The sequence below is a fragment of the Zonotrichia albicollis genome, chromosome Z (genome assembly GCF_047830755.1).
Source record: "Zonotrichia albicollis isolate bZonAlb1 chromosome Z, bZonAlb1.hap1, whole genome shotgun sequence".
Classification (NCBI taxonomy): domain Eukaryota; kingdom Metazoa; phylum Chordata; class Aves; order Passeriformes; family Passerellidae; genus Zonotrichia; species Zonotrichia albicollis.
In genome coordinates, this window is record NC_133860.1 from 79,317,122 (window position 1) to 79,330,247 (window position 13,126).

Here is a 13,126-nt window from a genome sequence, read left to right on the forward strand (position 1 = left end):
ACAATAAATTACTCAGAACTGCAATTTTTTTAAATAGCAGGAGTCAGGATCACGTGGGTATGGTTTTTTTCCCAGCTCTGGAATTAGGCTCCTCAGGAATCCCTGCTCAGTCACTTTGGAGCCGGCCCTGGGATTTGGTGGAGGCTGCTCAAGACTGAACAATTCCAGCAAGATCCTTTGGGCTCATCAATCAGCCTTTCACAGTGAAATGTTTTTCATCAGTTTGGTTCCAATCAGCTGTAATAACCTACAAAGGCAGAGATGAAAGCCCTGCATGTCAACAGAACAACTACTGCAAGTGTTTTAAAAATACTTACATTAACAAACGTTAGCAGAAGGCTTTCAGGAGGAAATATTTCTGCAAAAGGCAGAAAATCGTGACTGCGCTAAAGCAGGATGATTGGGCTGAACAGAGTTTCATTGCCTGCTCTTAGCAGGGTGTGTGCTGATGGCTGTAATTTAATTCTGGAGCCAAATCAAGGCAACTCATCATGATACATCTGCTGAGTTTTGAGTATGTGTGGAGCAAGCTTGTGTGCTTTCCTGAAAGCTTTTCCTAGAAGCAAAATACAAAGATTTATGCATCTGTTTTGCCGTCTTTTGACACAGCTGATGAAAGCCAAGGCATAGCCCTACGCAGGAATTTTTGGTTGGGGCATAGGTACTGTCAGAAGGGGAGAGAAAATATTGAGAATTTCCATGGTGAATTATGAGGCAATATTTGGCAAATAGCAATTTCCAGTCACAAATATATTTATTTTTTAAATATCTTGAAAATTGTTCTTCTTTTTCTCTATTGACTAATCCCATTCTTTGTATAATGAAAATAGTGGATGAGTGAGTGGCCTGTGTGAGTCCTTGAATATTCTGATGTCAACCAACAATGCAGATTTGCAAGTGTTTCCCTTTTTTGGGGTGGCTGTTGGTTTTTTAAAATTGTTTGTACTGGTGGTAGCAGTACAAATAAGTTTGGAAGTGACCTAGACAATAGAAATAGAAGGACATTATAATGTCCAGCCAATCATTACCTGCTGATTGCTTTTCCTCCACAGACAGGAAGCTTTTCTAAATGTCAGCTTCAGGCTATCTCAGCAGGAAATAGGGATCATAATTAGACACAGCCTTGTGTTTTCAGTTTGAAGAATTCAATTATTAGAAAATGTAGCTTCAGAAAACAATGCAAAGGCAAGCCTTCCCAGAAATGTAATGTCCTGCAGAGGAAGGAGGTCACAGCTATGACCAAGGCCAGGCCTGGATAAGTAATGCTCTGTGGAAGATGTGTGAACAGGACCTGCTGAATACATAATTTCCTCCTAGCTAATGTTCCTCCCTTGCATTTTGGGCTGACATTTTCTGAGCCACAATTTAATTGCTCTTGGAAATGGACCTTGGCTTTGATGGAGGACACATCTCCTGAGGTGCAGGACCAACACGTGGAGACCAGGGCAAGCCAAGACAGCAGGAACCACTCATCTCATCTTTGCCAGAAAAGAGGAGAAGGCACCAGCTAGAGGATTTGGCAATCAACAGAAAATGGGCAATTAGGGATAGCTATTGCATCCCACTCTGCTCCTCCATGCGGTGTTAGGGAGGGCTACAGTCCTGACACACTGCTGGCGCTGTTGCAACAAGATTTTAATCAGTTTGTATTTCGTATTCCCTCAGATGAAAAATGGTGGTGGAAGAATTTCAAAGCCATGTTAGGATTTTTTCCTTCCTTTGTGTGCCAATGACCTTGCAGAGAAAATTAATATTAAATGTTCAGTCCACGACATAAAACCACCATCCAGGTGGGCTCAAAGAAATATTGAAATGTTGAAGATTTCCAGTGCAAGTGTAGGGCAACCTGCAAAGATAAAACTTGTCCTCAGTCTTGCTTGATTTCCCCCTCATGGCATTTCTTAAACTACAGTAAACAAAGCGTTTATGCTTTACAGGTTGTAAATGTCTGTGTCCTTCAGCAGCTGCTGCTACTGTTCCCAGCACAAGTATGGCTACTTCAGCGTATTTCTCCAGACAAACTATAACAACAAAATGAATGTATTACTTTTTTTCTGTAAACAAACACACACATGCATGAATCTATTCCTGTTAGCCATTGTGCAGGAATGTATTTCTCCCAATTAGCTTTTAAGCATGCTGGGGATGAAGTGCTGGATCTGACAGGAGTCTCTTGTGTGTGCTTTAGCTGTTCCTGTTGCTGTTCCTCAGCTGGTGGAATATCTCCAGAGCAAACATTGCCAGTGAAATGGTTCCTTTGCATTCTCCTGAGAAGAAAAGATGAGGAAAGCTGCCCGTTACTTGTTAAATATCAAGCAGACAAAACTATTTTTCCTCCTCTTTTGTCTCTTTTTAATGAGGAAAGGAAAACCACCTTCGCTGAATGTTTCAGCCCCCTGTTTGCCAGGTCAAAGTACATTGGATTGTAATGCATTAATCTCCAGGATTTAATGGCAGGGCTTCCTTTCAGCATAGGCGGTAGCTCCTGCCCATTGGGATAATTCCTCGCTTATTTCCATTTCACATTTTTCTTTCCTGCATTACACAGCACACCTGTTTCTCTGTACCTGAAGGAAGGAGCTGTTTCTCACCCTGCTTTCACAGACAGAAGGCTGTGGAGCACCAGAAATTAGGGAGGCTGGCACGGAACATGGTCATAACTTCTCAGGACTTCTGCCGCTCAGAGTGACCCCAAGATGTGTCAGAAAGTCTCTTTTTCCAGCCCAGCAGTTGAAGAAGGAGTCAGAGCTCTTCAGTTCTCATTCTCAAGGTTGTTTCTTGTTTCTTATCTATAAAATACTTTCTCCTGGCCTACTGAGGTCTGCTCAACAGGACAGGCCGAGGCCCTCTGTCTGCCCCAGGGCAGTGTTATCATTTTATACTAAAAACTGTACAATATTTTCAATTACTTTCCAATACCTATCCCCTACGTTAGACAGTGAGCTTCTACTTTAATCTAATCTAAAAGTTCCAGCACCACAGCAGAAGACGGAGGCCAAGAAGAAGAAAGGCTGGACACACCCAGATACCTCCGATCTTGCCCCCTGAACCCCCATTCTAAGAACCCCCAAAAAAATCTACTTTTTACCCTATGACAAACTAACCATTATTCTACTTAGAATTTCATGGCTTGCAGATCCTCATGTAAGGTTGGTAATTTTTTCCATGGGTCATAATCACAGTCACAGGTACCCAGGGTCTCTGAGCCCCCAGGGCAGCCAGAGGGATGTCCTGAATTTCAACAATAACTCAAAGTGACCAAGTTGAAGGTTGTTTTGCCTCACCTGGACGAAGGAAGGAAACAGTTTGGAGGCACAAGGTTTGGGAAGACAAGGCATTCCTACACTGATATTCCACAACTCACTGACTACTTCATTCACAAAAGGCATTTTTCCTTCATGCCACTACAAAGTGAAGGGGCAGAGGAGAGATCCAATCCCTCAGATATTTAAAGCTCAGCCTTTATTGCTCAGACATTCCTGCTGCATTCTGAGTCAGCCTTACACCCATTTTGCCATGCAGGACTGACCATTATGCAGAAATTACCAGGTTCTTCTGCCTCGGGAGACTGAGAACAATTTAGCTACACTAGCACGTTGATTTCCCCTCTGTAATTAAATATCTGCTGCGCTGACACTTGAAAGATCATTCACTTGCCAAGGAAGTGCAGTTCTCTAAAAATATTTGCAGAGAACTCGTTCCTCTGCTGCTCTGCAGTGAAATTCGGTATTTTTGCTCTGCTTTTCTTCTGAGCACTTCCACCCTCAAGACAGAAGACAAGGGGAAATCATATCTCCTAATTACAGGCTTTCTGTGGTGCCTGTATCATCCTTCATGCTGGTAAATACTGTGCTAAAATAAACATTATTCTGTTAGCAAAAGAAGAATTTGAACCATTAACCACCTCACCCCATAATCTGGGGAGTACAGATTTGCAAAGCAGGCTGAGGACAGGCTGAATTTGTGGAAAACCTGTTTCCCTAGAAATTAATTCTGAGAAAAAAAAAGCTGGTTTTCCATGCAATTGCTCATGCATTACTGCCATCTCGTGGTTCTTTCTGCTGCAGTTCTGCTTTGACAGCAAAAAAAAAGAAGGTGGGAAGAGCCTGCTAATCCCAGCAGAAATAATTTGTGCTGTTAAACCCCTATCCTGCCAAATGCCTACCTGGCTGCATGAGCAGGCTGTGCTTAGGTGGTCTGCCAAAGCCTGTGGGAAGAAGATTTAGGGCAAAAAGGAGTCCTGTAAACACATGGATTTAGGGAACTTCCAAAAGGAAGTTCATCCTGCAAAGGCAGCACTCCAGCTGTATGTTCAAACAGAAAATGAACAACAAACTACTATCTTCACCTTGGAAAAAAAAACAAAATACAAACACAAAATACAAAATTAAACAAAATTTTTTTAAAAATCAAAACAAACAAAATCCAAACACAAAATACAAAAGCAAAAATAAATAGGCAATTAAAGAGTGGTTGGATTAGGAAGGGGGCACAAAAGCAATTTAAAAGCTTTTGGGGTAAGTGATTTGTGAGCAGCCTGACTGATTCTCAGTTTAGCATCTTCCTCCTTCCCCAAACACCCACAAGCTGTAAATGCTTGGTCCCCAGAGCTTCCACTGCTCAGAATTTCAAAAGCATGGAATCATCACCTCTCTCACAATGACGGGGGGTGTGTAATGGGATTTGAGCTGTGTGGGATGCTCCACTGGCAAACACCAACAGAGCCAGATTACAGCTGCAATTCCACGGGTTTATGAATCACCTGCTGAAATCAATGGGACAACCAACCCGCTCAGGATTGCACACGTGCTGACGTCTCTCCCTGACTCAAGGCTGCACGGTGGAGAATAAATTACCCAGCCAGGTACAGCTGACGTATCAAGGAAGATGCAAGTTTGAGATTGGAGCATCTTGATTGCCCCAAGATGCTGGAGGTGCTGTTGGGATAACACACAAATAATCCATTAAAAATCTTTTCATCTCCCAGGCTGGTCTGCGAGTTGTTGACATCAGAGAGTTGCTGCACAAATATTGTTTAAGGCTGAGATGTGATTTCTGTCAACAGATTTGGGGGATAAACTTGTGCCCATACCTGACTGGTGACCCCAGAGGATGTTCAAGTAGTGCTAGTGTTTTCATTTTTATGGGCTGAATTTTTTTTGCCATCATCAAAAGATTTGGGAGTACATTTGCCATGCTTCCACCAAAGCATTCCACTATGCATTTCTCTGAAGACAAAACTTAGATTTTTTTTTTTTAACAACATTATTATTGGCAATAGAATAGAATAGAATGGAATATATAGAATATATAATATAATATAATATAATATAATATAATATAATATAATATAATATAATATAATATAATATAATATAATATAATATAATATAATATAATATAATTATATCTCATTATATAATTGGATATAATTAATAATTAATATATAATATAATTATATATTATATTATATTATATTATATTATATTATATTATATTATATTATATTATATTATATTATATTATATTATATTATATTATATTATATTATATTATATTATATTATATTATATTATATTATATTATATTATAGATAAAGCTATATATATAGTAATATATATTATTTTTAATATCTATATATAAAATTTTGCAATTTATGGAGATTTTTAGAAAGAAAATCTCCTCCTGGCTCATGTTCCACTTTTCAATTGTCTGAGAAGGCTTTGAAGTTTAATAGCTATGCACTGGCAAAAAAAAAAAATGTGTGATCTCTAGGCTTGAAACAGTATTTTGACCGGAAGGATTTGGTTTCCTTTTTGTTTGTTGGTCCAGTGACAGGCCATTCACTGCCTTTCATGTAGCAAAAAGCTGTTTTCTGTACCACATAGCCATCACTGCACTGAACACTTGTTTTGCTGCAGGTAGGAATTCAAATGTAAGAACTTAATACCTTACAACAAGTGCTCTGTGCTCCCATGAAAAGGGGTTTGGTTTTTTTCAGTTTCTTAACATAATGTAATATTTCCCTCGACAATTTTTAGATTAAGCAAATATTTTCCTCTGGCTCTGAAGCAGACAACATGCAGTGAAGAAAAGGCAAGTCTGTAATTTTATGTTGAAATGTCAAGCTACTCTGGAGCTGGGTATTTTTCTTTGTTTTCCTGTTTCTCACTTTATATATATATGTTTTGTTGTTCGCTTTTTGGTTTTTCTTTTTAATTCACTTCTCAATGTTCTTAGGAACACTTCTTAGGAAACTAGGTGAGTCCCCAGAAGTGAGTGTACTTTTTAGTTCCATTTTGGACCACTGCAGCCACTTGAAACATCTGTGGACTGAATGAACCCTCTCCTTGAAGCAGGAGTCAAATGTCAGCTGCAATAAATAAAAAATACTGACCTTGGGGAGCAGAAATGATACTGCATCATGTCATTATTTCTTAGGTTTTTCTCCAAAAATCTTTGAGGTACCAACTAAGAAATTATCTCAACATATGCTGAGCTCCAAAATGCCATCAGAAAGAGCCATCCTCTTGTCTCAAGGAGCCTGCCCATAAAAGAAAAGGCTGGGGGAACAACAACTCTCCCCAGAAATATGTAGGGATATTCTGTAGCTCATGGCTGCTTCACCATGACCAAACTGAGCTGATTCTGCAGAAACTCCAGCCTGAGTGACTCCTGTGCTCATGACATCCTTCAAAGCTTTTTTTTTCCCAATAACAGACAATTACCAAACACAAAAGGCAGGCATCTTCAGTTTGTAGGAGTGGCACTTCTCAGAGCATCTGCATGGATGCTCCTGAAAGCATTTTAGCATAGCAAAATTGCACCGGGAGCCCTCGTGAGTGAAAGAATGTCACATTTTCCTCCTGCTGTTAATCACAATGGTGCCTTCCCCTGGCATGCAGGTGATGCCACATGGTTTTACAGAGCTCTACAGCCTCAGATTGCAGAAGAGCTGATCCTATTAAAAAAACAAACAAAACAAAACAAAACAAAAAAAATAAAGAAACCACACCCAGGGAGTGGCTGGGGAAGAGCTGTTATGAGTCACAGACTGCAGCAAGGTATTTCCTGCCCATCAAGCCTGATGGGACAAATGCAGGAAATAAAAAATTTGAGGGGGAAATGAAAAAATATCGTGATAAAGAAAAAACCCACTGATCATTGCAATTTTGTTTGGATTTGCAAAAATAAAGGTTAATTCCAGTGATAATAACAGCTATTGGCATTTACGATGAATTAAATTTATAGTGACTACTGCATTCGGGCATACTTAAATAAAATTAATATCTACAGTTGCTTTCTATGTCATGTGTTGAAAGGGGAGTGCTTTGTTCTCACCTGATTTTTGTATGTTCCACAGTTTTATGCCTTATGCTTTGCTGGAGGAGATGAAGGGATTGATTTACAAGACATAACTTGCCAAGATTTGCAGAGACAAAAGAAACTGAGCTAATTATAAGGGCTTTGAAGGTAATTCAAATAATTCCTCAAACCATATGCTGGGATATCAGGGAGTAATGGCAAGCTGGAAACAGCCAGCAAAATCCTGAGGCTGTTAGAAATGTGATACCACACTCTGAATCCTGCCAGTGGCCTCATCTGAAGGTAATTTTGAGCAGCACTGAAACACTCCAGGTTTCACCACGTCCTTAGAGCAAGGATGGAAACCCAGCTTGTCACGTTTTTGAATCTGTCTGCCTGCAACTCAGGCTTTCATTCCCTTTTCAGCTCTAGCAAATATCACCATTGTGCAAGGGATTTATCTAATCAAACCTGTTCAGCACATGCTTTTGATGTGTTTATGTAGGAGGGTGCCAGGTGATCTCACCTGTGCGTTCTGCGCGCGTTGGGGGTGAAGCTCCCCTGACTCACATTCTATAAATCACATTTTTCATGCCTTCAGCTCAGCTTCCTGGGTGAGTTTAGCCAAAGTTTGTCAAGTGTGGCTACTGGAAGTGGAGCTGGTTTTAGGAGAAGGGGTGTGATTTAAGAAAGTGTTACGCAGCTCCGCATCACGATGCAGGTGGCAGAAGATGCACTGGCTTGTTGTTTCTGGAAAAGAGTGAAATCACCTTTTCAGGACAGACTAGAAAGTGCTGGTTTATTTGTACAAAAGAGCCATGGGAGGGAAACCCACAGATTATGTGCCATTAGACAGGATGGTGTCTGTTGTGTGGAAATTCTGACTGTAAACTACTCTCATTATTGAGAAGAAAAACGCACAAATTTTATTCACTTCTAAAACTCGGGAAGATAACCAGAAAATGACTGTTGCAAATTTCATCTTTTATAAAAGGTCATGTGTAAAATGTATACTGTTTAAATTAGGGGACTTCAAATCTATTTATATACTCTTTTCCCAAGTAGCAAGTGATAAGAAATAACCTCAAGCTGTGGCTAAGGAGGTTTAGATTAAACTTCAGGAAAAGATTCTTCACTGAAAGGATGGCCAAACATTGGAACAGTGGTTGGGTCACTATTCCTGAAGGGATTTAAAAGATGCTTAGATGGGGCACTAACATGGGTTAGTGGTGTCCTTGGCAGTGCTTGATGATCCCAAGGGTATTTTCCAACCTAAATAATTTTATGGTTCCATGATTTTACACACAGGTCGATGGATACACATAGAATTGTAATAATATTTTTTTTGACTGACTGCATCTCTGAAACAGCAATTGTAAAATTATGAAAACACCATAATATTTAGGTAGAGAGTACCTAAACCTCAGAAGTTTGTATGGATGTGATGAATTAATCAGTTCACTGTAAATAAATGATTAGTCATGACAGTACTGCATCCAGCTTTAGGCATTTTAGCATTACAAGAAGTAAATTGTTCAAAGAAATACATAAGGATATGTGTGATTAAAAAAAAAAAAAAAGATAGAGATGCAGTGATTAATAAAAGTTATTCCAGAAATTTCCTTGGATACTCTCTTTCTATCTTTATTTGATAGGGTATGAGGAACCACAGCATCAGAAAATATATTTATTTCCTTCAAGATGCTCAAAAGGCTTCTGAGTAAAATTTGGAATACAGTGGTGTTGCTGAGACCATTATTTCCTGGAAAAAAGTGTCTCATCTGAGAAGAGAGTGTCCTGAGAAAAGCATGTTTGAGACCACCTGGGGAACCTAAATACACAGGAGTCCCAAGCACCCTGCAGTGGTCACTCCACTCTCTGTCATATTTGCAAAGTTATGTCAGTCAAATAAAGTACCAGGTGGCTGGGGAAAACAAAACATCACACCCATTTTTGGAAAAGGGGAGAAAGGGCACAAAATGGATGGATGGATGGATGGATGGATGGATGGATGGATGGATGGATGGATGGATGGATGATGGATGGATGGGTGGATGGATGGATGGATAGATGGATGATGGATGGATGGATGATGGATGGATGGATGGATGGATGGATGGATGGATGGATGGATGGATGGATGATGGATGGATGGATGATGGATGGATGATGGATGGATGGATGGATGGATGGATGGATGGATGGATAGATGGATGGATGGATGATGGATGATGGATAGATGGATGGATGGATGGATGGATGGATGGATGGATGGATGGATGATGGCTGGATGATGGATGGATGGATGGATGGATGGATGGATGGATGGATGGATGATGGATGGATGGATGGATGATGGATGGATGATGGATGGATGGAGGGACGGATGGATGGACGATGGATACATGGATGGATGGATGGATGGATGGATGGATGGATGGATGGATGGAGGGACGGATGGATGGATGATGGATACATGGATGGATGGATGGATGAGGGATGGATGAGGAATTTTTTGGATGGTCACATCCTGGGAGTGGCAGTTCATGTCTCAATGTCCAAGTGGAGGCCAGCAATGAGTGGTGTTCCTGAAGAATCAGCCCTGGGATCAATACTGTTCAATATCATCACTAAGGACCACAGAAGAGCCACCAAAATTATCAGCAGGCTGCAACAGTTCTCTGGTGAAGAGAGAATCAGTGTTGTTCATCCTGGGCACAAGAGGAGCTTGGGAAGAACATGCTCCAGATTTTCAGTATATTAGAGGGAAAGAAAGAAAGATGGAGAAAGATTTTTTTGCGGCACATGTAGTGACAGCACAAGCTGCAGTGATTTTAAAGTGGAAGAGGGTAGATTTAGGCTGGATATAAGGCAGACATTTTTTTGGAGTGAGAGGGGTGAGGGAGCTGGAACATGTTGTCCAGAGAAGTCATGGGTTCATCTTTATTGGGAATATTCAAGGCCAGCTTGGATGCACCTTGAGCAACACAATTAAGGGAAAGACATCCCTGCCCATGGCAGGGTGTTTGGGTTATCTCATCTTTAAAGGTCTCTTCTAACCCAAACCATGCTATGCTTCTGTGATTCTGCTTGGCTTTTCAGACAGCATATATCTTTTATAGTATCCAAACACTGTCTTAACGTTTATTACAAAATTGTGGTACTGCTCTGTGGTCAGTCAGTCAACTACATTGAAAATATTTTCTCTATGTTTCTCAAGCTTATTGATATTATATCAATAATATAGTAATTATTTTCTCGATGTTTCTCAAGCTAGATATTATATCAAGAAGATGCATGGATGCAAATAATGATGTTAGCCAAATAAATGTTTGTAAATTACATTGGTTTTTTCGGTCTTTCTGAATTTCCTAGAGTGCTAAATGGACAGATTTTAGAAGCTTCATTATATTATTTTCTGTGCAATTTAATGGCATTTCAACAAGGGTAAGACAGAAAGTACAAACAAATGGAAGGATAATAATTAAAACCTATTTTTGTATTGCATGTACACATATACACACATGCAGGTGTGAGGCACATTATTTAGAATTTCATACACTCATGCACATACTTTAACTGTAATATTTTCTAAGAAAAATAGATCATTATACACATCAATTTTCAGGAGAAGTTGGTGCTTTCTGCCTTTGAAAATTTCAATCATGTGTCTGCCACTCAAATATTCACTTTTTTGGCATATTTCTCCAGGGATGTACAGGGAAGATCTGAGGGTCTGCTGGCCTTCCCATAGCATATCTCTTCATTGGAATTGAATATTTCTGCTGGAAATTAGGGTGAGTAGAAGAAATTTATTAAGCTGAACAGTTTTTACTGCTTTTGCTACCTCTTCAAAATTCTGTTTGCGCCAGCGTTTTTCAAGAGAGGCCTCACGTGCCATTCTTTGTTTACTTAAAGTGCAATTGTGGTTTACTTTCAGGTTTATGTGAGGAAAGAACGAAACATTAAACTAATTATGTTAGTCATATATTGAAATAATATTGGAACACATTGTTCAGTGATGCTGGAGGGAGAGGAAGAAGGGAGGAGGAATCTTGTGGAGCTGAGAAAGTCCCAAACTTGCTTGCAGTAAGGATTTCTTAACAGCTCTGTTCCTCTACCTTCTCCTTGATCACACCAGGAACCTGCTCCCTAAACCTGAGTTTTTATTTGGATATTTGTGTTTTTAAAACTCCAGCTCAACATGTATTTGAAATTATTTTTATCTATGATACGCCTCCAGGGTAGAGGACTCTTTTCCTTTCATATAAGAAAGTGTTGACATAACATCGTGGATGTTTGGGAAGCTCTGACTCACTCTGCAGAAGATAATGGGTGGGACTTGGATTGAGACCAGAATCCTTTCATTGGAGAGGGTTTTCACTCAGTTTGCAGTCTGGGACAACATTGTGAAAAGCGGTTGACATCTCACTGTCTTCCAAAAGCCAATTTGCCCTGGATGAAAGGCAAGTTATCATATTAATGTATTTTCTCCATCTGCTCAGCTGAGGCCAACTCTAGCTTGGTCATAGGAGATATTTACTTATAAATAATTTTTTGTATTTTGGATGTTAGACCACTGCTCTTCTTGAAAGTAAGATGGTGTTTCTAAGCTGTCTTCAGGAGGATTTCCATTCCCTACATGCTATTTCCCTCCTCTTACCCCACAGAAATCCCTTCCTGATCCAAGGAAGGGATTTCTTGCTGATAGTGTCCCTCCTTCGTTTGCATCCACCTGGGGCAACAATTCCAGTGGTTTCACTACCTGTAAGTGTGCCTGGCAATTTGAATAATCTCCCTGCACAGCAAACAGCCAGGGACACCCAAACCCTACTTAAGGTTTTGTTAATTAAAAGATTGGGCTCAAGCTGCTCCGAGCAGGATAATGGAGCAGATCCCATCTCCCTCTGTCTCTTTGGTCCATCACCAGTATCTGCACTGCTGGAACCACTCAGAGTCAAGAAGTCTGACAGAAATGAGCTTCACCTGCTGCCAGGGTTGCAGCCAGTTGGCACAGCACTATCAGCTGCTGTTGGGTTCAAAGCAACCAGCTCCAACCTGTTCTGGAAGGTTGCTCCCCCACTCCACCGCTGTCAGGTGGTTCTCCTTCTTCCTCTCTCTCAAAAAATGTCTTTTTCCCTTCAGCTACCTCTGATGATTTTAGGAGAACCTAGGCTTTCCACAGCACACGTGTTCTACAGAAGAAGTAGCCTGACATCTCTACATTCAATTTTATCTCCACTCTGCTGTTGCAAGTTGCAGGTAAATTCAGCATAGAGATGCTGACAAGTGACACCGATGAATTCTTATAAAAGAAGAGGCAGTATTTATTGCAGCTGGAGGAGGTACACAAGAAGTTGTATATCTTGCAGAAATTATTTATAAAACATGAGCAGCCTCCACCTAACCACACAAAAAGAACAAAACTGCCAGGAAAATAGTTTGTGTGCTAAACTGACTTCCACAAGCAACATATTCTACCTTGGTCAAGCAATACATGAAGGAAGGGAAATAAGCTGCGTTTTTATTTCATTAAAAAAATGAGGGAGAAGGGGGGTAGAAGGTGCAAAAGGCAATTTCAAGAGGAGAGTCTGAAAGGAAACTTAGTAAGGAAGGCTGTGAAAAGGGAATTTTTAAATAGCAGAAGAGATGTGATTCCAACCTCCAGAGAAAAAAAAGGAAAGAGGTTTTTGTTATAGTCTTTGGAAATTAGGGCAGGACAGAAGATTCTGTCAGGTGAAACAATAAATCTGCTGTGAATTAGGAGGACTGAAAACTTAAACTGGGAGGACTAAAAGTAATTTGTGATAGGGAAGGGAAA